General features: G+C 48.6%; 1 protein-coding gene across 1 annotated transcript in view; it reads right to left on the minus strand.

Moving 5' to 3' along the window:
- RASA2 (RAS p21 protein activator 2) overlaps window positions 1-24,586 on the minus strand; it is a 461,891-nt gene that overhangs the window by 89,666 nt on the left and 347,639 nt on the right. The window lies entirely within an intron of this gene.

The following is a 24,586-nucleotide window of genomic DNA, read 5'->3' on the forward strand; positions in this document are numbered from 1 at the left end:
CCTAATAGTTTTTTCTATATCACAGTCAACTAACAATTATAACTATGAATACCCGTTGGCATGATAAAAGACATTCCCTAACATGGATATACAGTAAAGTGTCAAAATTAGGCTAGTTATGCTGGGGCCCTTCTAGGGTAACCACCATATAATGCTTCTCAGTGGCTTGCAGCATGAATCCTCGACTGACTTTCCTTTGACTACCAAGAGTTTATTATCGCTTTAAGGGCTGGGCAACCGGTGCTGGTGAGACCACCGGCAGGCAATCTTCCTGTTGTCCTTGGTTAGGACTTTCAAATTAAAATGGGTTTGGGGGACATAGCTTTAAAGTGCTTAGTGCAGAGGCTATAAAGTACTGTGCAGATCCATTAATACTTTTGGGCAGATTGTTCTTCACAGATGATATACTCCTGATAAGCTGGACAAAAACAGGCCTCCAGTGACAATGAAACCATTTACATTCATACTCCTGGAAGAATCACCTTGTGGTAAACCTACAAAAGATCAAAACAATGATTATAGGGAACACAAACAAAAAAGTGGTGAGAGTTCCTAAAAAGCAGCAGGATCTCCAATGAGAACATCTGGAACAGGGCAGGATCTCTCCTATAAGCGTTCAGAAAATTGGCAAAGCATTTGTCTGGGGCCTCAAGGCCTCTCTTAGAGGTAATCAGAGCACAACTGATCCCGTCCATTTCATATGGCTCTGAAGCCTTGTACGATACGGATACACAGCTCCTTGACACCCTGGTCCTAAGAACCTAAAGGAAGGTCGTCTTATTATCCCCCTGGGTATCTCCGTCCCAAGTACGGCTGGAGTTTGGACTTATCAGTTAAAAAGCAATGCGCCAGGGGTCATTTGTAAATTTCTGTCACAGACTTCGCAGCTCGCAACACAACACACTAAATCAACTCCTATGGACTGAAATGCAGACCCAAGAAGCTTCTCCAGCGGCCAGCGTATACCTTGATCAAGCAATTGCAAACACACCACGAGCTGGCCTATGGAACCCAGCAATTTCATTCTCTACCTTTAAAGGTGTAGTAAACAAAGCCATGCAGTTTCTCTCCTTCATCCCTGATAGGAGTAAGCTGTCAAGGCAATTTCACAAACTACCTGGTCATTAACAACTAGAAGGCCCTGTTCCCACAATCTTACTTGGCAGCCAGCCTCTTTTCAACAGTTAAACGGCAGCTGATCAGGTATTTCCCCTGTGAGTTACTGACCTGGCCCAAGCTGGCAGCACCCGGACGGTAAGAAGAAATGCCTGTTCATTAACCATTGCTTGGAAAACATTGAACACATAAAATGCACTTGCCCTGCTCTCCTGAGATAGCGTAGACACTAGCTCCTACCAATCTTTTTAACAAGAGAAATCAGAACAAGTAGAAGAGCTGTGATCGAGTCCCTGCAAGCCATCGGCCTCAGACCAAGCTTGCTCTGTTAAATTCTTGTCTTGTGCAGCAGAGAAACTAAATGTCCAACCGGCAGTGTTCTATTGAAAACCTGAACAAAGACTACTGTCACATCAATCCGGCTATGAGCCCCCTGATTTATAGTGTGCTCTATGGAATCTCAATGCCACAGTTTCATCTAAAAATTCTGGATCTTAGTGACTTGATTTTATGAACTGGTGGCAATATATTTAGCTCTATAAGAGTAGCACTTACGAGAACTACTGCACTATTTTGTTTATTTTTTATGCAACACCTTTATTAACAGTGTGTTCTTCCGCATCCCTCTGCCTACACTTTTATCTAAAAACTTTAAAGCTTAATGACTTCGTTTTATGATTTTTTTGTCTTTTTTGGTAAAACTTGTAGCTCCACATGACATAAATCATTGCACTATATTTAACGGTTTTTATATACAATGTTTTTTAATAACTGTGCATGTACCAAATAAACAGTAATAATAACAGTAATATTTCTGTTTAGGGGCTCAAGCTCTCTGAGCATTATCCGCTATTCCTTTTTTAGGTTAAAAAAAAAAAGTTTTGTAAAAACATCAAGGGGTGAGCAACCAGTGGCTAACATTCCCGACAGTGGGGTTTCCTCCCAGTGCCTTTAGTTATAATTAACTGAATTTAAAATGCTGCTCAAAGGACAGCTTTATTATGCCTGTTGCATTCTAAAATGTTGTGTAACCCAGTAATGATTTCTCACCGGGTTGAGGGAAAAGCTGAATAAATGTTTTGTGGTGCTTCTAGGTATCGAAATGCACTGAGCTCAAATGGTATCGGCTGGGCTTTCTTGGCTAGGGGTGCCTTTATCAGGACATCGGCACCAAGTGAGCCAAGGATTGAGCTCCCATGGCACAGAGGCTGCACTGCTTATCCTCAGCGCGCTCCCTTCTGCAAAACCAGTAGGGTTTTAATAGGATCAAACTAAATCTCAGTGTCATCAGTTGGGCCTTCAGTTTGCAAAGCTGACCATAAATCCACAAGTGGTGAATTTTAGTGGCTTTCCACTAGATGAATATCAATGATGAATCCAACGGCAACGACATCCCGCCATCCCAAGACCTCTGTGACCCCCTAGCCTCCTACTTCCACCATAAGATTGCAGACATCTGCGACAGCTTCAGCACACAGACCCCCCCCCCCCCCCCTGGCAACCACCAACACAACAGATTCACCTCTGACTAATCTCCTGCTCTCCTGGACCCCCCTGTCAACAACACCATCGAAATCATGAACACCATCCACTCCGGCTCTCCAACTGACCCCTGCCCTCACCACATCCTCAACAAAGCCAGCTCCGTCATCACACCCCAACTACGGAAGATCATCAATAGCTCCTTTGAATTCGCCACCTTCCTGGATAGCTGGAAACATGCTGAGCTCAACGCCTTCCTCAAAAAACCCAAGGCAGACCCAAAGGACCTCAAGAACCTCCGGCCTATCTCCCTGCTCCCCTTACTGGCAAAAGTCATCGAGAAGGCTGTCAACAGACAACTAACCTGCTTCCTTGAGGAGACCTGCACCCTGGACCCTTACCAATCCGGATTCCGCAACCACAGTAGCGAAACTGCCTCCATCGCCGCCACCGACGACATCAGAACCATACTGGACAACGGCAAAACCGTGGCCCTCATCCTCCTGGACCTCTCGGCCGCGTTCAACACCATCTGCCACCACACCCTATGCTCATGCCTCAGCAATGCAGGAATCCGTGACAAAACCCTGGACTGGGTAACCTTCAATCTCACTGGCAGAACCCAGAAAGTACGCCTCCCCCCATTCCGCTCGGAGGCCACCAAAATCATCTGCAGCATACCCTAGGGTTCGTCCTTCAGCCCAACCCTCTTCAACGTCTACATGGCCCAGCTCGCTAACATCGCCCTATTCCACAACCTCAACATCGTCTCATACGCTGACGACACCCAGCTGATCCTCTCCCTCACCAAGGACTCCGACAAGACCTACCTCCACGAAGGAATGATCGCCGAAAGGATGAAGAGCAGCTGCCTCAAACTCAATAACGACAAGACGGATGTCCTCATCTTCGGCTCTACCCCCTCAGCATGGGATGACTCCTGGTGGCCTGCCACTCTCGGAGCTGCTCCGACTCCCACGGACCACGCACGCAATCTAGGATTCATTTGGACTCCTCATTATCCATGACCCAGCAAGACAACGCCATCTTCTCCTCCTGCTTCAAAACTTTCCAAATGCTCTGAAAGATCTACAAATGGATACCCACTGAAACCAGAACAGTCACTCAAGCCCTCGTAAGCAGCGAACTGGACTACAACAATGCCCTCTACGCAGGAACCATGGCCTAACTCCAGAAGTGGCTGCAACGCATCCAGAATGCCTCCGCACGCCTCATCCTGGACATCCCCCGCCACTGCCACATCACAGACCACCTGAGAAACCCGCACTGGCTCCCAATCAACAAGAGAATCGCCTTCAAACTCCTCACCCATGCTCACAAAACACTGCACAACACCAGACCAGAATACCTCAACAGACAGCTCTCCTTCTACACCCTGACCCGGCATCTCCGCTCCGCCGACCTCGCAACCGTCCCACGCGTCCGCAGAACTACAACCGGCGGCAGATCATTCTCGCACCTCGCCACTAAAACGTGGAACACTCTTCCCACCCACCAGCGCCAGACCAAAGACCTCCTTACATTCAAGAAACTTCTCAAGAACTGGATGTTCGAGCAGTCGCAGCACATCCCCACCCCTTCTCCTGCCCCCCCAACCCCTCTTCTGAGCGCCTTGAGACCCTCACGGGTGAGTAGTGCGCTTTACAAATTCCTGATTGGTTGACTTGATTGAAATCTGGTACTCACCCAACGTATCTGGCAAAATACCAGAATGCCAAATTTCATGCAAAAATGTCAGGGGAGGCTAGATGTTAAAGGGAGAGGAAATAAAAGTTGTCATTTATACTTTGACTCCCTAGGGATAGGTTTTTCAATGCTACAGCAAAAACTACTGAACAGAAATACACCAAAAGTGTCACTGAACTACAACTTTGCTCAGAATACTGAGCTTGAGTGGTTTGATGGAAACCTTTTGAACAAGTTACTTACCCTTGGTAACGCCTTAGCTGGTTGAGATTACATCTAGCTACAGATTTCTTCCCTTAGAATTATCCCTGGTGTAAGACTGTATCCGGAAGATTTTTTTGTGAGCAGTACTTTTGCACGTCAGTAGGTGGCTCTGATCGGCTCCGCATGCATTATCAGAGTAATCCGTGCCAGAAGTGATGCCTGTGGCACCTATGTAGGTGCCACCCAGGAGCGCTAATGTCAGTTTCTTTTTATGACTTCCCATGCTAGAAGCGCGTACCGATGAAGAACACTGACAACTGGTGTGGAAAACTAGGGCCCTGAAATGGAACAGCCCTATTCCTAGAAAACCGTTCAGGGAGCAGGATGATGGATGGGTTGGTAAGGAATATGCAGCTACATAGAGTCGTTCCCAGATAAGTCGTTACTGAAGGTAAGTAACTTGTTCAATTGATGGAGACTTCTAGCTGCAGAATCCTCACCTTAGGATAGATACCCAAGCAATACCATCCCCAGAGGTGGGTCTGCGGACCAATTTCAGACGAGGAGGCCCTATAGGACTCAACGAGCAAAGTGCCCATCACGACGGAACGGACTGTCCAGGCAGTAATGTTTGGTAAACCTGTGCAGAGAAGCCCACGTTGCTGCTTGGCAGATATCCAGGACCGGAACTACGCGTGCTAATGCAAGGATTGTGGCTTTGACTCTGATGGAATGAGTGTGCAAGCCCTCAGGGGATTGCTTCTTGGCCAATGTGTAGCAAATTTTAATGCAGAGCACAACCCATCTGGAGATGGCCCTTTTCTGCACAGCAAAACCCTTTTTTATCTCCGACATATTCAACAAGGAGTTGAGCCGAATAAAGTATCTTTGATGAGTTGACCGTTTACCCGGAATTCCCGTGTGTAGTTAAAGTAGAACGACAATGCTCGTTTGGGGTCCAGACGATGGAGACGCTCCTTGTTGGAAAGTGGATTATTGGTAGGAGCAGATAACTACCTACACCTATCAATAGGCCACTAAACCCCACTTAGGTCCAAATAAATCTCAATAAATTAAACCCAGTTCAACCCTTGGTAACCTGGCAACGAGCAGCAAGGCTTAACTTAGGAGACAAGTGTGTAAAGAATTTAAAAATCACAAAACATTAAATAAGGAAAACACAAAACACAATAAAAATCCAACACCAATTTATTAAAATAGATTATATTTTTATCTTTAAAATGACACCAAAATGATTTAAATCGGATAAGGGGAGCCGGAGATATCAATTTCTAAAGAATTGTTTTCTAACGCATAGAGGCAACTAGCGCCCAAAGGCTTAAAAAATAAATAAAAAGGTCACACTGAACAGGGACAAAGTCCAAAGTTCAGGCCACCCACGAGGTAAACCTGATACTCTTCCTTTCAGAAGTGTTTCTTGATTCAGGAAGTGGTCCACAACACCAGCTAAGGGTTCAGAGGCTCTGCTTTACCTCTTGGGGACTGGGACTACAACTTCCACAGTGCACCTCTTCAACTTATGGAGTTGCTCCAAGCATCTGGATCTTCTAACAGAGGTGCTAATTGGGTCGTTGAAGTGTCCACAACTTGATCTGAGGTTGCAGAAGTTCAGAGTTGCTCCTTGGGCGTTGGGACTACAACTCCCAGAATGCACCTGGTCAGAATCCCCAAATGGCCACTGGATGGTGGTCAGCTGGACTCTGCTTGCAGGACTTGATGCAGGGGATTCTGGGCAGCTCCTTTGTACCTGTAGCTTACATGGAGTCCAGTTTTGAAGCAGTTGAAGACAGGCAAAGTCCTTTTAGTGGTAAAGGCCAAGTGTGCAGCTGATGCAGTCCTTCAGAGTGCAGTGTCCAAGTGAAGGTCAGGGGTCCAGCAGGGCAGTCCTTCTTCTCTGTCTTGTTCCTTGTAGGGATCTGAGGTGTGGGTGCAGCTCTGCCATATTTATCCTTGCTCCTGGGGTGGAAAGCAGGAGGGCTGACTGTACAATCACAGGCAGGTTCCTTCCCCCTTTGATGACCACTTCCCGGACGTATGGCAAAATCAATCCCAGGGAGCAACAGTCTTCATAAATCCAACATGGTTTGAAACAGATTTTTGGAGGTTTGATCTGACTGAGCCCACCCACTGGTGTGGCTAAAAATCCTAAACACACCCCTCTCCTGGCCCTCTCCTAATCTAATCAAGAGGGCACCTAATTGTCTGGGGTTGCAATAAATGTGGGAGGTCCTGAACTGTTCCAAATGTCCTTCCCTGCCTTTGAAGTGCAGTTTGGCACCTCTCCCCCATCCTGTTTCACCATCTGCTGAGGTTGAGCTCCTTCCCTAGGCACATCCTTTGTGTTCAGCCCACACCACTTCACACCTGCTCAAGGCAACCTGGCCAGGCTGACAGAGGCTGGCCAATCAGAGAAAGGCACTATAGAGCTGAAATTTACAACTTTCAGGTAGAGTTTTAAAAACTCTTTACCCAAAAGAGATTTGAACAGAGAGGGTTGGTCAAACAATGTTAGGAAAATAGACATAGCAGAAATATAACCCTTAAGAATGCCAAGACCGGAGCCCTGCTTGGCAAGAGACAGCTTAAAGAGAAGAAACTGAGAAAGGGGGGCATAAAGAGGAAACAACATTTCTGTCAGAACTCCAAGCCGCAAAGTTCTTCCAAATGCAGGCGTATACCATCTTAGTGAAGGAAGGCCTGGTTGCCAAGATGATATCACAGACTTCGGGCGGGGGGGAGGTCCAGGGCTGTCAACTGTAGCCGCTCAATCTCCATGCAGTAGAGGTGACTGGACATGAGATCCCCTCTGCTGATACAGCAGATCCCCCCCAGAGGGACAGCCTGATCGGAGGATCAATGACCATGCTCAGTGGCTAGGGATACCAGACTCTCAATGCCCAATCTGGGAACACCAGGATGATCTTCTTGAGAACTCTGGGCAGGAGTGGTATGGGCGGAAAGGCGTACAAGAGACCAGAGCTCCACTGTAGATGAAAAGCATCGCCGACCAAGAGCCGCCTTGGAAACTCCAGCGCACAAAACATTCAAAGTAGGTGAACAGATCTAGCCAAGTCTCTCCCCACCACTGAAAGAGACCTTGCACCACCTCTGGATGGGGATGCCACTTGTGATCCGCTAAGCAGCTGCTGCTGAGTTCATCCACCCTGGTGTTCAGAGAATCCACCAGGTATTGAAATGCCCTGGTTTCCCAGTCAGGTGCAGAGACACAAGGCCTCTTTTTAAATTTGTTTTTATTGACATTTAACCCGTGCAGTACATCAATAGAATGCATCAGTATATATAGAGTTCCACACATTAAGCAAATTAAAACTTTTATAGATGCCTTTGCATTAGCCCTCCTGCTGACCTACTGGGGTACCCCACCGGACTGGGAGCAAGCCAAAATGAGTTTGCATTTGTGTGGATGAAAACACATCAACCATTATTACAGCTACAGCACATGAGCCAAGGTGACCAATCGCCATAGGGCACAACTTGATAAGAAGCACTGAAGTATAATGTTCTGAGAACGATTTAAGATTTTAACAATTTAGCATGTTCATTAAGAATTTCCCATCCCTCCTCCCCTGAGCCTTCCAAGAACTTTAGCTCACTTCAATAATATAGTCACCTTAGTACACATGTTGATCAATTGACTGGGTTATATGTGGAACATGAATATCACATCTCATCTCTTTCCCAGATTGAGTGGCAGCTATTATAGTTTATTACCTTCAGTTAGGTGTGCAGAGGGCTAGCTTTGTTTACAGTTTGATCATCCCCATCTGCAGGGATTTCTCCAATATATTCAATTAAAGTCTGTGTCAACGTCTCCTAGACCACCAGGGAGTCCGCTGCCTTATTGTCTCTTCTAGTCTGTCTCATATGTGCCTCGTCCACACTAGCCCATTCAATCAAGTCCTTTTTCCAGTACTGTACTGTCAGGGCCTGGGGGCTAAGTCAGTGTATGGCAATGCGTCACTTTTCCACCATGAGTCCCAAGATCAAGTATTTTCTGCTAAGAGTCTTCTTAGGGTTCTCAGGGAGTAAGCTCAATAAGCACTTAATGGGTTGCCTAGGCATTGTCCACTCTGTGACTTGTATAGAGGCCAGCACTTCTTCCCAGATTGGGATTACTCAGGGACAGCAACAGATGAGATCTATGAAATCTGTGGCAATCACTCCACATAGGGGACAATGGAGGTCTCTGTCAGGGTAGATGGTATGAAGGCATTTAGGAGAAAGATAAGTCATGTGCACTATATTATATGGAATTTGTCTGAAACAAGCGCATGTGGATACTTTACAAACTCCAGTGTGGATCCTATCAGTTCTTTCAGTGTAATGGGGTTCATACAAAGGTCCTACTATGCCTCTTCCACCCGTAATGGGGGAGGGTGGGAGAGAGAGGTGTGGTTTGTCAGCTCAAAGGGCACTATATAAATGAGTGATAAATTGGAGCCTACCCCATTCAGCATGGTCACCATAAGTAAGGGTGGAAGTTGGTACGTCCGGGAACAAGGGACACAGTTGTCTGGTAGAGGCAAAATGTTGGCATTTTGAAGGAATTGGCCCCTTCCCAGTCCAAACGTGTCAATCGCTTCCTGCAGGATAATGAAGCGCCCCTCTCCAGGTATAAGTCAGACATCAGACACACACCCCCTCCTGCTATCAGTCCAATGCCATTTATGTTGCTGTGTGGGCAAATGGATGTAGGATTCAGATATCAATGTCGGGTGCATAAGGAGCATGTCCTATTATCCAGTGAGAAACCCTCTCCCACAAGCCACACATCTGATGTATCAGGAACGGAAGAGATTTAGGAACATGACTGTAGGAAAGTACACTCTTTTTGTTATCATTACCCCCACTCTTTCCCTGCTGTCAGTATGCTTTGACTGTTTTCACTGGGATCTTGCTAACCAGGACCCCAGTGAATGTGCGCTCTCCCTCTAAATTTGGTTGCCTAGGACGTTGCACACCCCACAATTGGCATACTGGTGCCCCAATATAAGTCCCTAGTATATAGTACTTAGGTACCCAGAGCATTGGGACACCAGAGGTTCCCCATGGGCTGCGGCATGTATAATGCACCCTTGGGAGCCCATGTAAAATGTGTCTGCAGGCCCGCCATTGCAGCCTGCATGAAAAGGTGTATGCACCCTTTCACTACAGGTCACTGCACCAGGTCACGGTAAGTCACTCCTATGGTAAGCCCTCCTAGCTCAGAGGGCAGGGTGCAGGTACCTGTGTGTGAGGGCACCCCTGCATGAGCAGAGGTGCCCCTATGAACTCCAGCTCCATTACAATGGACTTCGTAAGTGCGGGAAAGCCGTTTTGCTCGTGTACTGTGTCCAGCTATATAGTGGTAACTCCGAACCTGGGCATGTTTGGTATCAAACATGTCGGAATCATACCCCAATATTGTTGCCAGTGTTGGTTGTAGGATTCCATGCACTCTGGGGGCTCCTTAGAGGACCCTCAGCATTGCTCATACCAGTATTCTGGGGTTTTCCGGGCAGCCTGCGCTGCTGCCGCCCCACAGACAGGTTTCTGCCCTCCTGCTGCTTGACTATCTCAGGCAGAACAAAGGATTTCCTGAGGGAGGTAACATCGTCTCCTTTTGAAAATAGGTTTTACAGGGCTTGGGAGGGGTAGCCTCCCCAAGCCACCAGTATGCTTTGAAGGGCACATTTGTTGCCCCCCTTGCATAAACTGGTTTGCACCAGTCCAGAGACCTCCCTGCTCTGGCACGAAACTGGACAAAGGAAAGGGGAGTGACCACTCCCCTGTTCATCACCACCCCAGGGGTGGTGCCCAGAGCTCCTACAGGTGGCCACTTGATTCTGCCATCTTGTATCCAAGGTGGGAAGAGGCCCCTGGGAGCATCTGAGTGGCCAGGTCAGGCAGGTGAAGTCAAAGCCCCCTCCTGATAGGTGGTCGCCCTGCTAGGTGACCAATCCCCCTTCGAGGGCTGTTTAGGGTCTCCCTCTTGGGTGGGTCCTCAGATTCCACATGGAAGATTCCAGCATGACTCCTCTGCAATGTTTACTTCATCTTCTAGCCACTGGAACCGCAGCTGGACTCTGCAGGAACCAACAATCTACAACTACAGTGACGACTCCACTCTGGAACATTGTTTCTCCGGCTTCTTCCAGCAACTGCAACATGTTCCTGGCTGTGCATCCTCTGAGGGCGGAGAGTCTTCAACCTGCACAAAAAGTAAGAAGGAATCTCCCTAGGAGTGAAGGAGTCACTCCCCAGCATCTCCAGGCACCAACTGCAACGATGACCATCTGCGTGGGTCTGCCCTCATCCGGAACTGCATGGATCCTGCATCACAGGTGGTGGTTTGGAGTGGTTCCCTTGGTCCTCTCTACCAGCTGTCTAACTTGGAAGACGGTAAGCCCTTGCCACTCCTTGCAGGACATTACCCATGTGCACTGCGACTCTTGCAGCTACCAAGGCTTGTTTGCTCCAACTCCTAGGGATCTTCAGGCTCCGTGTAGCCCGGTCCCCTGCACTTCATCCTACCAAGCAAAGGCTCCTCTCTGCTGCTCCACAGCCTGTGTGCCCTGTCCCCTTCACACTGCATGCAATATATGCAAGTCCCCCCTCTATCTCGTCTTCCAACCCTAAAGGCAGGATGTATTATATTGCATGTGAGGATATACCTGCACCAGCAGCTAAGCCCATGCTATGTCTTTGTCGATTCTCAGACATAGCAGGTGAACAGTGAAGCCATTTTAAGTACAAGTGCTGGACACTGGTCATTACAAGTTTCCCAGCTACATGATGGCTTTACTGACAATAGGGATGTTTTGTATCAAACATCTCATATTAATAAATCCTCACTGAATCCAATGATGGATTTATTAATACATGGAGTCAGAGGCCCCCTGAAAAACCTACCAACTCCTAGTGTGGACACTGACTTATCAAAACCAGTGTTGCTACCTTAAGACAGCGTTCTGTTCCCCTGGGGTGAGATCCAATGCTCCTGAGGGCTCAGAACAAAGGTCTGCTCTGGGCGGAGGTGTGCCCTCCTCCCCCAGGAAGGATGGACATTCCAGGGTGGGGAGCTACAAAGGTCTTGCTGCCTTAGAAATGCGATCAAGGCCTCTCCAAATGGTAGAGAGGACCGACCCCAGTTGAGGACCCCACTTTTGAAGGCAGGACTGGCGGGAAAATTAGTTAAATTAGGAGGAGTGCCCACTTCATGCCAGTCCCACCCGTATGGTGGATGAGCTGAAGTGGACACTACTTTTTAAATTCCTCCATCTTGCATGGAAGGAATTAGGCTAATGAAGTTAGGACTATGCAACTTCCCAGTGGAAGTGGTCACAGGAAGGGTGTAGTCACCCTAAAGGTGGGTAGCCCACTGGCACTCCCTGTAAGGCCCCTAAATTCAGCATTTAGGTGGCACCCCTAAACCATAAAATCTGATTCCGGCATCCTAAGAAGAGCTGGACATGTTGCCAGCAGAAGACTGAAGACACCAACAGAGTTGGCCCCAGACCTACCAGCCACTGCGACCTGCCCGGTAAGCTGTTTCTGATGCCAAAAGAACCATTAACATCCTGCGCCGACTCAGACTTTGACTTCTGCACCCAACCACCCCAGTGCCGCTGTGGGTGCACTCTTGGTACCGACCTGAACTTTGCCTGGTGAAGGTCTAGGACCATGAAGACTGGGATTGTAAGTTGTGTACTTACCTTTGAAACTGCATTCTTGTTTTCCTTCCATAGGTTAATATTGAAGACTCTGAAAATATGCACAGAAAAGTAATTTTAATATAAAAACTGCTTAGCTTATAACGCAGTTCTTTGGTTCAAAGCATATATAAAAGCAACTGTTATTTTTCTAAATTGGTCTTCGATTTATTCTTTGAGTGTGTGTCTCATTTTTTGCCTCTGTAACTACAACAAATGCTTATCAGCTCCTTGATAAGCCTAACTGCTCGCCCACACTACAACAAACAGAGCACTAGGACCTATCTATTTCTGCCTCTGCAAAACTTGGTGATCCACTGTACTCTGTGCAGAGTGTACTTCATTTTAGTGCACTATGTAGAGAGCCAGCGTCCTACATAAGTCTATAAGAAGACAGGTCTAGGGGATCCCTAGCTGGTTTGGGGATCATAACGATTAGCGCCTCCCTCAGAGTTGAGTAGGCATCCAAATGTCAGGGCCTCATCGAATACTGGTAGTAGTTTGTCATCGAATGAATCTGGGAAAGCTTTATAATATTCAGCAGGGAGCCTGTTGTTGCCAAGGGATTTAACTGTTTTCAGGGCCTTAATCGCTTCCAGAAGCGGTTGTTCAGATATAGAGGCATCTAAAGTGTCGCTGTCCTGCTGCAACAGTCACTGCAAGAGAAGGGTTGCTAAATATACATGAAGATGGGTATCAGGTTCAGCCACTGCAGAAGAGCTGCAAATGCTTCACTGATCACATGTTGCATTATCAGTCCTTGTTGATTCCGCACTGCCAAAATAGGTTGAGATTATTAACAGATTTAATTAGTTGGGCCAACATACACCCTGCCTTATCCCTCTCTATGCACCATTGCCTCTGTTGGTCCCATAGCCCATTTAGTGTGTGCCTGTACCAGGAGACCATCTGGTTTAGATAGGGCATCAGAGCCTGTTCAGTCTCTACCAACTGCTTCTCTCTGTTTGTCAGGTCTTGTATCAATGCTTCATGCATACCAACTGATGCAGACTGACACACCCCTTGAACCACCACCTTCATTGCTTCCCACTCTATTGCTTTACTAGACGTGGTACCCTCTCTCTCCTTCACCTGGCGCCTTTGAGGACAATTCAGCTTATTCCGTTATCAGGGGGACAGTATATGGCTGCAGTTAGAAGCACAAGTCCTTTGGCCCAAACAGTAAGTATTTTTTGTTAGGCCTGGCAGCGGTGTACTGCCTCACTATGAATGGCAGGGGAGAGAAGGGTTTCAAAAGGCATCCAGCTGTGCTTCTGGTAAATTTTTAGCCCTGGTTAGTCTGCACATCATTCCCCTCTGGCACTTTAAGGCTCAGGCCAGCCCCACGGGAAACAGTCCCAGGCCACCTTACTGTAATTGCACTAGCAGTAAAGTAAGCTTGTCTGGCAGAAAGTTCAATGCGCTGCCGGCGACAGGTGAGGGGCCCACACCACGCAGAGTCTAAGGTTTGTGTTGCCTTGCGGAGTCTCTGCGGCCCACAATCAGGAGACCTAGCGGGGCTGCCATGGCTCTCATGTGACCATTTTACATGCCGGAGGCCACACGGTCTGAAGTCCATCTGCTCTGCACACCCTCTCCAGCACTGCCAGGCTGAGGGGGGCCCAAGGAACCAAAGAGAGTCCCACAGCTCAGGGGGGCCTGCAGGTGAGTCAGCCGTCATTCAATCATGGCTTTTCTTAATTGTAGTGGCTGCAGCCCAGTCTGTTTTCAAGGGCTCGCGCTCACAGAATACAGGCCGGTGCAAAAAGGACTTCCAGGCAGCTCTGTGGAGTGGTGGTCAGTTGTTCCTGCATGTTGGGGGGGTCAAATGTATTTCAACCCCAAAGGATTATAAGGGATTCATGCATCTGCGGAAGAAGAAACGTTCGAGCACATCTAACCAGCCATCTTGCTTGGTCATGCCCCCCCCAGGCCCCTTGACATAGGGTCCACGACATCACCCCATCCGGTTTGTGGTAGTACCATATAGTGGTGGTGTTATCCGTGAACACCTGCACCAGCCTCCCCTTCATGAAAGGTAGGAAGGCCTTCAATGCTAGTCAGATGACCCGCAACTCCAGCATGTTGGTGTGGAGTCGGGATTCCACCAGTCTCTCCTGATCTCCACCTCTCCCTCTCCCTCTCCCACATGGCCGCCACATCCCAGGAATAACGCATCTGTCACTACTGTGATATCTGGTTGTGGAAGGAAGAAGGGTCTGTCGCTGACTCAATTGTTGTTCGTTAACCACCACTGCAGATCTTTTGCAGTTCCCTCAGAAAATCTGGACCACATCAGAGAGATTTTCCTGATGCTGTGCCCATTGGAATTTCAGGTCCAAATGTAGTCGCATATGCCAAGATGTATTTTTTTACTAGCATCATACAGGAGGCCATAAGTCCCACCAGCCTCAAAGTCTCTCTCATCGAAACCCAGGACAGAGGCTGAAACCTCGTTGTCATAGCCTTAATATTCTGGACACGCTGCTCAGGAGGACTTGCCATACCCTGCCCTGGGTTCAGAACAGCTCAGATGAAAGGGAACGTCTGAAAAGGAGTCAGGTATGACTTCAGCACGTTTATAGTGAACCCCAGAAAATGCAGGTCAGCCGTAGTCTGGAGGTGAGAGACAACAGCATAGGATGAGCCCGCCTTCAACAGCTAGTCATCGACATAGGGGAAGACTGACACCTCTGATCTCCGCAGGTGAGCTGCAACCACCGCTTTTACCTTGGTGATCACCCGAGAGGCACTGGTCTGGCCAAAGGGGAGCAAAGCAAACTGAAAATGCCCATGGCCAACCGTGAACCACAGGTAAAGCTTGTGGGCATGCAAGACAAGGATGCAAAAATATGTGTCCTGCAAGTCAAATGCCGTCATTCGGTTTCCTGGGTATAGGGCAGATAGAATAGGAGCCAATGTGACCACCGTAAAAAAACAAGTTACTTACCTTCGGTAACGCCTTATCTGGTAGAGACATTCTAGATTCAGATTCCTTGCCTGTGAATTTCCCCAGGCATCAGCTTGATTCGGAGAATTTTCTGAGCAGTACCCATACGCGCCGTTAGGAGGTGTAAAGTCACTCCTCGTCTGTCTTAGACTGCATCTGACATGACGTCACGGGTCTTATACAGGGGTCACCCTGGCGCACCAGCGTCAGTTTCTTTTCACGACTTTCCACGCCAGAAGTGCAGAGTCATAAAGAACACTTACTACTGATTGGTCAAAAGTAAGGCCCTGAAAGGGGAGTCCATGTCCCTAGAAAGCATTTCACAGAGCGGGAGGATGGGTGAGTTGGAAAGGAGTCTGCAACTAGAATATGTCTCTACCAGATAAGGCGATAACAAAAGGTAAGAAACTTGTTTGTCTGATAGAGACCTCTAGTTGCAGATTCCTTACCTGGGAATAGACACCCAAGCAATACTCATTCCCGGAGGAGAGCCTGCAAACCAAGATCACACTAGAATCTCCTGCAGGACCGAACGGGCAAAGAACCTATCCCTAAGGACCAGACTGTCCAGTCAGCAGTGTTTGGTGAACGTGTGCAAAGATACCCACATTGCTGCCTGACAGGTATCAAGGACTTGAACTCCGCATGTTAATGCAGTGGTCGCAGCTTTAGCTTGAGTAGAAAGAGCATGCAAGCCCTCAGGGTTGCTTTTTGGCCAGTGCATAACCGATCTTAATGCAGATTACGACCCATCTGGAGAGACTAAGCTCCTGCACTGCCCGGTGTTTCTTCGCACCCACACAACCAACAGAGTTGATCATGCACCAGGCACTCTTTGGTATGATCAAGGTAAAGCGCCAATGCTCTTTTTTAGGTCCAGTCGGTGGAGTCTCTCCTCTTCCTTAGAAAGATGTGGAACTGCATAAGAAGTAGACAAGGTGAAGGACTGACCTACACGAAAGAGCGTAACCATTTTTAGCAGAAAATAGGTCCTAGTGGGTAGATGGAAAGGTAGTGCAGCTTAGATGACAATGCCTGCAGTTCACTCACCCTGTGGCCAGATGCAATGGCCACAAGGAAGGCTGTTTTCTCAGTGAAAAGCCTGAGAGGACAATTGTGGAGAGGCACATAGGGAGCAGATATCAGAAAAGTCAAAGCCAAAGTCAAATCCCATTGTGGCATAATGAATGGCGATGTAGGAAACATATATATAAGGCCTTTAAAGAACCTATTTACAATAGGGGACTTAACAAAAGAAGGCTTATCAGGAAACCTCAAAAAAGCAGAAATTGCAGACAAATATCCCTTAAGACTGCCCATCGCAGAGCTCTGCTGGGCCATAGAAAGTATAAACAACAGAACCTCAGAGAGAGGAGCAGAAAGGGGGTCAACAAACTTGTCTATGCACCATGCCACACATTTCTTCGAAAGACAGGCGTATACCATTTTGATGGGGGGACGCCTGGCTGCCAAGATTGCATGACAGACTGAGGGAAGGTCAAAGGTTGCCAACTGCCTCCACTCCATCTCCACAGAAGAAGGCAGAGAGTGGACAAGTTCGGGTACAGAACACCCACCCCTGCAGCAAATTTCTTTTTCCAAAGGGGCAGTCCGATCGGAGGATTGATGGACATGCTGAACAGCTCGTGATATCAGACTCCCCATGCCCAGTCCAGAGCCACAAGGATTACTTGGGCCTGGTCATTCTTGATCTTCTTGAGAACTCTGGGCAGAAGTGGTATGGACGGAAAGACCTACAGGAGGCCTGAGTTCCACTCGATACAAAAAGCGTCTCAAAGCGATTTCTGCCTTGAAAACTCCAATGCACAAAAAAGTGTTCACATTGTGTGTTACCTGCAGAGATGAACAGATCCAACCAAGGCTCTCCCCACTGCTGAAAGAGTCCTTGCGCCACCTCTGCATGGAGACGCCACTTGTGATCAGGTAGATAGTTTTGGCTGAGTTTGTCTACTCTGGCATTTAGAGATCCCGCCAGATGTTAAACCACCAGGGATATGCCCTGCTGTTCCAGCCACGTCCAGTGGTGCAGAGCCACTTGACAAAGTGTCCACGTCCCCAACCCGCCCTGTTTGTTGCAGTACCACATGGCAGTGATGTTGTCTGTAAACACCAGCACGATCTTTCTCTTGACAGAGGGAAGTAATGCCTTCAATGCTAACCGGATCGCACAGGGCTCCAACAGGTTGATGTGGAGTCCAGACTCCTCCAGAGGCAAGATGCCTTTGATCTCCACCTCTCCCAGATGGCTGCCCCATGCCAGGAGTGATGCACCTGTCACTACTGCCAGATTTGGTTGGGAAAGGGAGAGGGATCTTTCTCTGTCCTAATCGTGGTTTGTTAACCACCATTGCAGATCTTGCGCAGTTCCCATTGAGATTTGGACCTTGTCAGAGAGATTGCCCTGATGCTGCACCCACTGGAACTTCAGGTCCCACTGCAGAGCCTGCATATGCCATCTGGCATGTGTCATCAGCAGGATGCAGAAGGCCATGAGGCCCAGCAGCCTCAGTCATTCTCACCAAAATCCAGGATTGAGGCTAAAACATCGGTATCATAGGCTGAATATCCTGGACCCACCGCTCAGAAGGATAAGCCCGAAAGCGCAGTGTGCCCATAACAGCTCAGATAAAAGGGAGCATTGTAACAGGGAATCAGGTGTGACTTTGGCATGTTTATAAAGAGCCGCAACTTCCTTGCAGAGAAGGGACAAGTGATTCTCAGTCATCCGATCGTATGATGGTGGCATGGATAGGGGGATAGTCTTCAAGGGAAGGGAGTAGCCCCTTCGGACTACCTGGAAAACCATCTGTCTGACGTGATGGATTGTCAGTGGAGTAGGTGATGGGGAATCCTGCCTCCTATTGGCCCCTGGTGGGGAGTCAAACTAGGAAGTCTTAGAGGCTGCAGCAGACAGGGGAGACGCACTGTATTGGTCAGACTGCTCTGCTGGCTCCCTGATCCATGAGGTCAGCGGATCCCATGCCCTTGGCCAGGCAAAGGCTGGGCAGCATGCACAGTGGCTGGTTGAGAATGGATGCTGTTAGAGGCCTCTTCCATAGCCAGGTATCCTCAACAAGGCGTGGTGCCTTAGGGTCACTGTCAACTAAACCGATCTGACCAATGGCCAGTCCACAACGTGAATTTTGCTGTGTCCCCCGCCCCAATCGGCAATTGCCTGAGAGAGTACAGCCCAGGCTCCTCCAGGATCCGTAGCTGCACTTGTGCAACCGTATCTGACAGCGTGTGGGAATAACTCCCACAAGGCATGCCGTGTTCAAGGACTGCAATGCTAGGCAGGAGGAAGAAAAAAAAAATCTTCTTCCCAGGTGTATCTAACCTTCTGGATTCCCCATCTGGGGGTGCGGAAGGGAACCCGTCCTGATAAGTGGAGGCTCTCAGGGGTGGGGTGTTGTGTCAGAAAGCTTGGGTCCCCCGGAGCAGGGAGATGGTGGCGGGCAATTGTCCGGCTCACAGGAGCGCCTGCGCTGTGTTTGGAAAAGGAACACAGTAGGACATCCGTGAGTGCTTTATTAAAGGGGAGCATGGGTTCTGAGGTGGAAGGTCCAGGTTGATGCACCTCAGTCAGGAGGTTAGTCCTGACTGCCACCGAAGGCAACTCGAGGTCCAAGACTTCAGCTGCTCTTCTTACTACCATGGAATAGGACGCTCCCTCCTCCATAGCCAGGGTAGAGGGAGAAAGCATGCCCGTATCTGGAGAAGTATCCAGTCCGCTGGCCTCACCCAGGTCTGTACGCAAGTCCCTACGGTCTTGGAGTTGGTATTCTAAAGGGTCCAGCGACTCCTTCCATTCCTCACCGTAACCTAGCTCATAAAAGGGCTCAGGATCTGACATAGGAGGCAGGGCTCCTGCTGCTGTCAGAGTCTGCATCGTGCAAAGCCTGCCTGGCTCCATGTCAGAGTTGGCAATGAAAATGGGGATAGCGACGCTGGGACCATCATCGGTGAAGGTTGGGATGGTACGACCGATGCTGGTCCAGATCCAAGACTGGATCTTTACATGCCCCTTGCAGCTGAGGGTGAAGCCACTAGTGTGGTACCTGAAGGGGCCCTTTTCAAATCCGTGGGGCCCAAAGCCCATACAGCGGAGTTGGGCTACCCAAAAATGAGGAGTATGGCCTCATAGAACTCATGAAGTTGGGCAGGGGTCACTCCGGGTCCTAGAAACTGGGGGAGGCGCAGTGTTGGCCCAGGCGCGGGTTCCTTGGAATGAGGCCTAGAGCACTGACACTCCCTCGCCTCATCAGCACAGACAAGGAGAGGTCGAAGAATGCTTCTACTTATTGCTCTTCTTGTGTCTCAACTTACCAGACTGCCCGAGGACTTGGAGTGGGACAGAGACGAGGGAGGACTACGTGACACTCCCATGACCGTCCTCTCAACTGGGACCTCGACTTGCATGCAATCAGCTTCAGGAACCGCTCCCTCAAAGCCTTCGGATGCATGGCCTGACAACACTGAGCACAGATCGTGGTTGTTCTCCAGGCACCAAAGAGATATGAGGTGTGGATCTGTCATGGACACTACCCAATGACACGATCTGTAGGGCTAAATCTCATCCTTCCTTGATTCACCGGGAGAAGAAAACTAAAAAAGATCTTCAACAAAAGGTAAAAAAAAAAAAAAAAAAAAAAGGGCCAGTCAAAAAATGACTATGGGGTAGCTCTCTTAGACTTGGCGCTAGCTGGTGTGGGAAGAAAACAACTTACGTCAGCACTCCCGGGCAGGCCTATATAAGTCCCACGGTATAATTTTCTGGTGAGAATGATGCCGAAGACTGACACAGAGCCGATCAACGCCACCTAACGGCACATGGGGGTACTGCTCAGAAAATTCTCCAGATCAAGCTGACGCCTGGGGTAAATTTGCAGGTAAGGAATCTACAACTTGAAGTCTCTATCAGATTTTTTTCCTTCTTGAGGAAGTAGTTGAGTCTAGGATACGACAAAGGCCACCGTTTGAGATTAAAAAGTAACAGGAATAGCAACCACGACCTACTTCTGGTGTTGGGACCCTCTCAATAGTTCCCTTGGCCAAGAGAGATACAACTTCTTTGCAGAGAAAAGAAAAATGATACTCCGTTAGCCTGTCTTGAGATGGTGGCATGGGGAGAGGGTTGGTCATGAAGGGGAGGAAGTAATCCTTTCTAAGGATCTGCAAACCTGTACGATGTGATGAACTATCAGTGGGGCAGGTGAAGGCAAACCCTGCCGCCATCTGGAAGCCCATGATGGCTTAAGGGCATATTGGGAGGGTTTGGAGGCTGCAGCCGGGGTGGGGTTTGGACTGAGCTGACCTCTGGCTGCCTGATCCACGAGGCCTGTGCATGCCACACCCTTAGCCATGCAGAGGCTGTGTAGCTTGTGCGGCACAGTAGCTTGCTGGGTACTGGTGCAGCTGGTAGCTCTTCTGTAGCCACAAAAGAGTTGAAAAGAGGACTGGGGTAGAACAGGGCTGAAGATAACCCTAAGTGCTGGGCCTTAGGCCTACTGTTCTTAAAACGTCTGCGTGCTGAGTCAGCTTTGACTCAGAAGAGACAGGAGCCATCAAAGGAAATGTTCATCAAGGAAGATGTGCCATCCCCCGAAAAACCAGTAGTGCGAAGCCAGGCGTGGTGCTTAAGGGCCACCGTGGACAAAGCTGCTCTGCCCAGCAAGTCAGTTGTGTTGCGTCCACAGCGAATCGTGAAAATCTCTCCCGTCTGCTACAGCTTGGGAGAGCACAGCCCTGGCCTCCTCTGGGACCGATGGCAGTGCTTGCCCAACTGTACTCAACAAAGCATGGAAGTAGTGGTCCCAAAGGCATGCAGTATCCCCACAGACCACAATGCCGGGCTGATGGAAGAAAATGTCTTCTTCCAAGTTGTCTCCAGCCTCTTAGATTCCCTATCCGGTGGGGCGGTGAGGAATGTGCCAGGTTTAATACGGGCGGTGGAAGCCTGGACCACCAAACTCTCAGGGGTGGGATGTTGAGTGAGAAAACTTGGCTCCCCTGGGGTAAGGCGGTGGTGACGGGCGACTGTCCCATTCACAGGAGCCCCTGTGTTGGGCTTGGACCAGGTACCCAAAAGTACATCCGTAAGAGCCTCAGTGAATGGCAGGAGCGGTTCAGATGGGGAGACTCCTGACTGAAGCACCTCTGTCAAGACTTTGGTTTTGACAGTCACCTATGGCAACTGAAGGTCGAGGACCTCTGCACCACCACTGCGAAAGACGCTCCCTCCTCCATGGCCGCAGTAGGGGAAGAATGCATGCCAGCATCTGGGGAAGTGCCCAGGCCCCTAGCTTCACCCAGTTCTTTATACCAGTCCATATCACGTTCATAAAGCTGGACTTCCTCAGGGTCCAGTGACCTCTCCCATTCCCTCCTGAGTCCTAGCCCATAAGACTAGGGCACAGGATCCGATCTGGGAGGCAAGGCCCCTGGTGGCACTGGATAGGATAGAGCTGCTGATGGGTGCTGGTGGTGCAAGGAGTGCCGGCATCGGGACCGGCACTGGGGAAGGTTGAGGTGGTATGACTGGTATACGTCTGGGGCCGCACTAGCACCAGTGCTGGAGCCATCGGAGTGGAACCAGCAGGGGCCCCTGCTGACCCCAGGGTGCCTGAAGACAGGCCAGAGTGGAGGGGTCGCCCTCCCCAAATATGTGGCACATGGCTTCATAAAATTCTATCAGTTGGGCGGGGGTCGCTCCGGCTCCCAGAAACTCGGGAGAAGTGAGGAACTGCCCTAAGCGCAGGCTCAACTGCAGAACAAGGCCCAGCATGCTGACGCTCCTGCACCTCGTCACCCGACTGATGCGGAGAAGTTGAAGCGTGCTTAGACTTCTTCTTATGCTGGGACTTACCCAAATGTCCAGAATATTTGGAGTGGGATGACAACCTGGCGACCGGTCCTGGGACCTCCCTCTCGACTGGGACCTTGAATGCGAAGCGAGGCATTTCATGACAAGCCACCATCAGCTTGAGGAAGTGCTCTCCCAAAGCCTTGGCATAATGGTGTGGCTGCTGGAGCACATCAGGTTGTGGTCTCGCTTGAGGCACCACAGGCAAACAAGATGTGGGTCCGTTACTAACATCGGTCGAGGACAGGCGCCGCATGGCTTGAAGCTGGCCTTCTTTGATGGCATCCTGACACACCAGGAGGAAATTCTAAAAAAACAAAAAGTCTTGATTGCTCTTCCCAGATCTACGCTGGCTAGCGTGGAAAGAAAAGAACTGATGTCTGCATTCATCTATATAGGTGCCATGGACGTAACTTCTGCCGCGGGTGATGCTGACAACGCATGCAAAGCCGATCGACACCACCTACCAGCATGCAGGGGGTACTGCTCATGAAAAATCTTCCAGATCCAGTCTGACACCAAAGATATTTCTAAGGTAAGGAATCTGAAGCTAGAAGTGTCTATTAGACTACTATCCTTTAAGATACTTATGTTACCCAGAAGTGTTGGATGGTATTTTAAGGGTTACTGAGCCAGAGTCTTTTTAATATCTTGCCTGTTATTTCAAAGATTATTCATAAATTTGGATCACAAATCTTCCAAGGAAAATAAAATTGTTAAAATACTCTAACTCTATTGAAAAGGGAGCATTTTAACCTAAGTCCAATGCTGAATTAGTGGATCGGCAGAAAATTCAAGGGTCCGGATAATCTAGCCTGCTGGTAGGAACTAAAACAGTTTACTGTGGTAACCATTACGTGATGTCAGACCTCAAAGCCTTTGCCTTAAATAAAGTGACAGAGGTGGTATGAGGAGAGGGCTGCGGGAGCATCCCCTGACACCACAAAAGATGAGGGATTTTCCTAGTCGGCAAAATTCACGGGTCTGAATTCGGATGCACATGTTTGTGGGAAGACCCACCAGTAGTTTTGCAAACAGTTCACTTGTTTGTAAACGGTGAAAACAAATGAAAACCACCAAATAAAAATAAAAATAAAAACGTTTACACTAGGAACAGTAAGCAGTGTGTATATTGTGGACTGGTGGCTTGTTCCAAGCACTGAGAGGCAGCTGTGCACGGTTAAATGCAGTGTGCAACTGGTGCAGTGCCACTGGGACCACAAAACCCAAGTGCCAAAAGCTCACTGCACATCACCAAAGGCCATAGGCAGCTTATTTGGTGGCACACAGGATAGCCCAGTGGGATTTGGGTGCATGAGAGAGTATCAGGGCCAAGTCAAAGGCCAGTCATACCCCAGTGTTCACATCCCAAGACTTGCGCAGCAGCAGCTGAATGTACAGGAGCCTGGATGCATGACAGGTTAGGGTGCACTACCAAGCCGAGGACCAGGACCTGCTGCTAACCCCGCACTGCATGGCAGAAGACCTGCGTCACAGGGGTTAGACACACAGGACACTGAAAGCACAAGAGTTTTTTGAAGAGCATAAACAAAGGCCAGGAACTGTGGCAGCTTCTGCAACTAGGACTGGATGCACAAGAGGTTTCGCAAATGCAAAGTGGGAACAAAGTTTGAAATCGACTAAATAATTGTTCTACGTAAGAATTGTGTCGTGAAGAAACCCAACATACGAAAAGTGTGATGTTTCAAAAACACAATGTGTTTAAAAAAAAACCTCAAATTTCACACAGTGAGAAAACATTTTTCCCACAGAATATGATTGGACTCTCTTTATATACAACGTTATTTAAATACTGATTATTGTAAAACATTTACTATATCAAAATATCAACAGCACTGAGAAAGTCCCTTGCTCTAATGGCTAAACGGCAGTTGGTTGGATACTGAATTTTGAGACCTTGATAGTTGTAAACAAGATCAGAATATCCCTGTAGAAGCGTGAAGAGTAAAAATAGATCTCTTTCAAAACCAAGGTTATTTTGTGTCATGATTTTTTATAACGCCATACTAAGGTTGCTCGTTTATTAAACTGATGTTTTTGAAAGTATATCCTTCAAACTATAACAAACCAATTAACCCTTGCTATTGGCTGAGCAAGTGACTTGTAGTGTCCACACCAAGTTACTCTCCTGTTTATGAGGTAAGGGCCTTATGCGTATCAAGGGCTGTGGACACAAAGACTACTTGAAACTAGAGTATACACTTAAGGCCATTAAGCGCAGAAGCAAAGGATTCTCATTCACTAATACTAGATGATGTGGAGGCCCTACATTGGTTTGCAGACTTTAAAGTAAAAGCATTACGTTTATATCATAGTCTGTTCAGTTAGTTATTGAGGAAATACGAAGTGGCAGCCACATTACTGAGAAGGAATGCATAACTAGCTTGAAGCAAGGTAGGCCCATGGGCCAGCCAGGCTGCTGTAAAGTATTGGGTGCTTATTTCTGGTGAGCCTGTAGGAAAACTGCTACGTCTCTAGCCACTATGCAGC

The sequence above is a fragment of the Pleurodeles waltl genome, chromosome 11 (genome assembly GCF_031143425.1).
Source record: "Pleurodeles waltl isolate 20211129_DDA chromosome 11, aPleWal1.hap1.20221129, whole genome shotgun sequence".
Classification (NCBI taxonomy): domain Eukaryota; kingdom Metazoa; phylum Chordata; class Amphibia; order Caudata; family Salamandridae; genus Pleurodeles; species Pleurodeles waltl.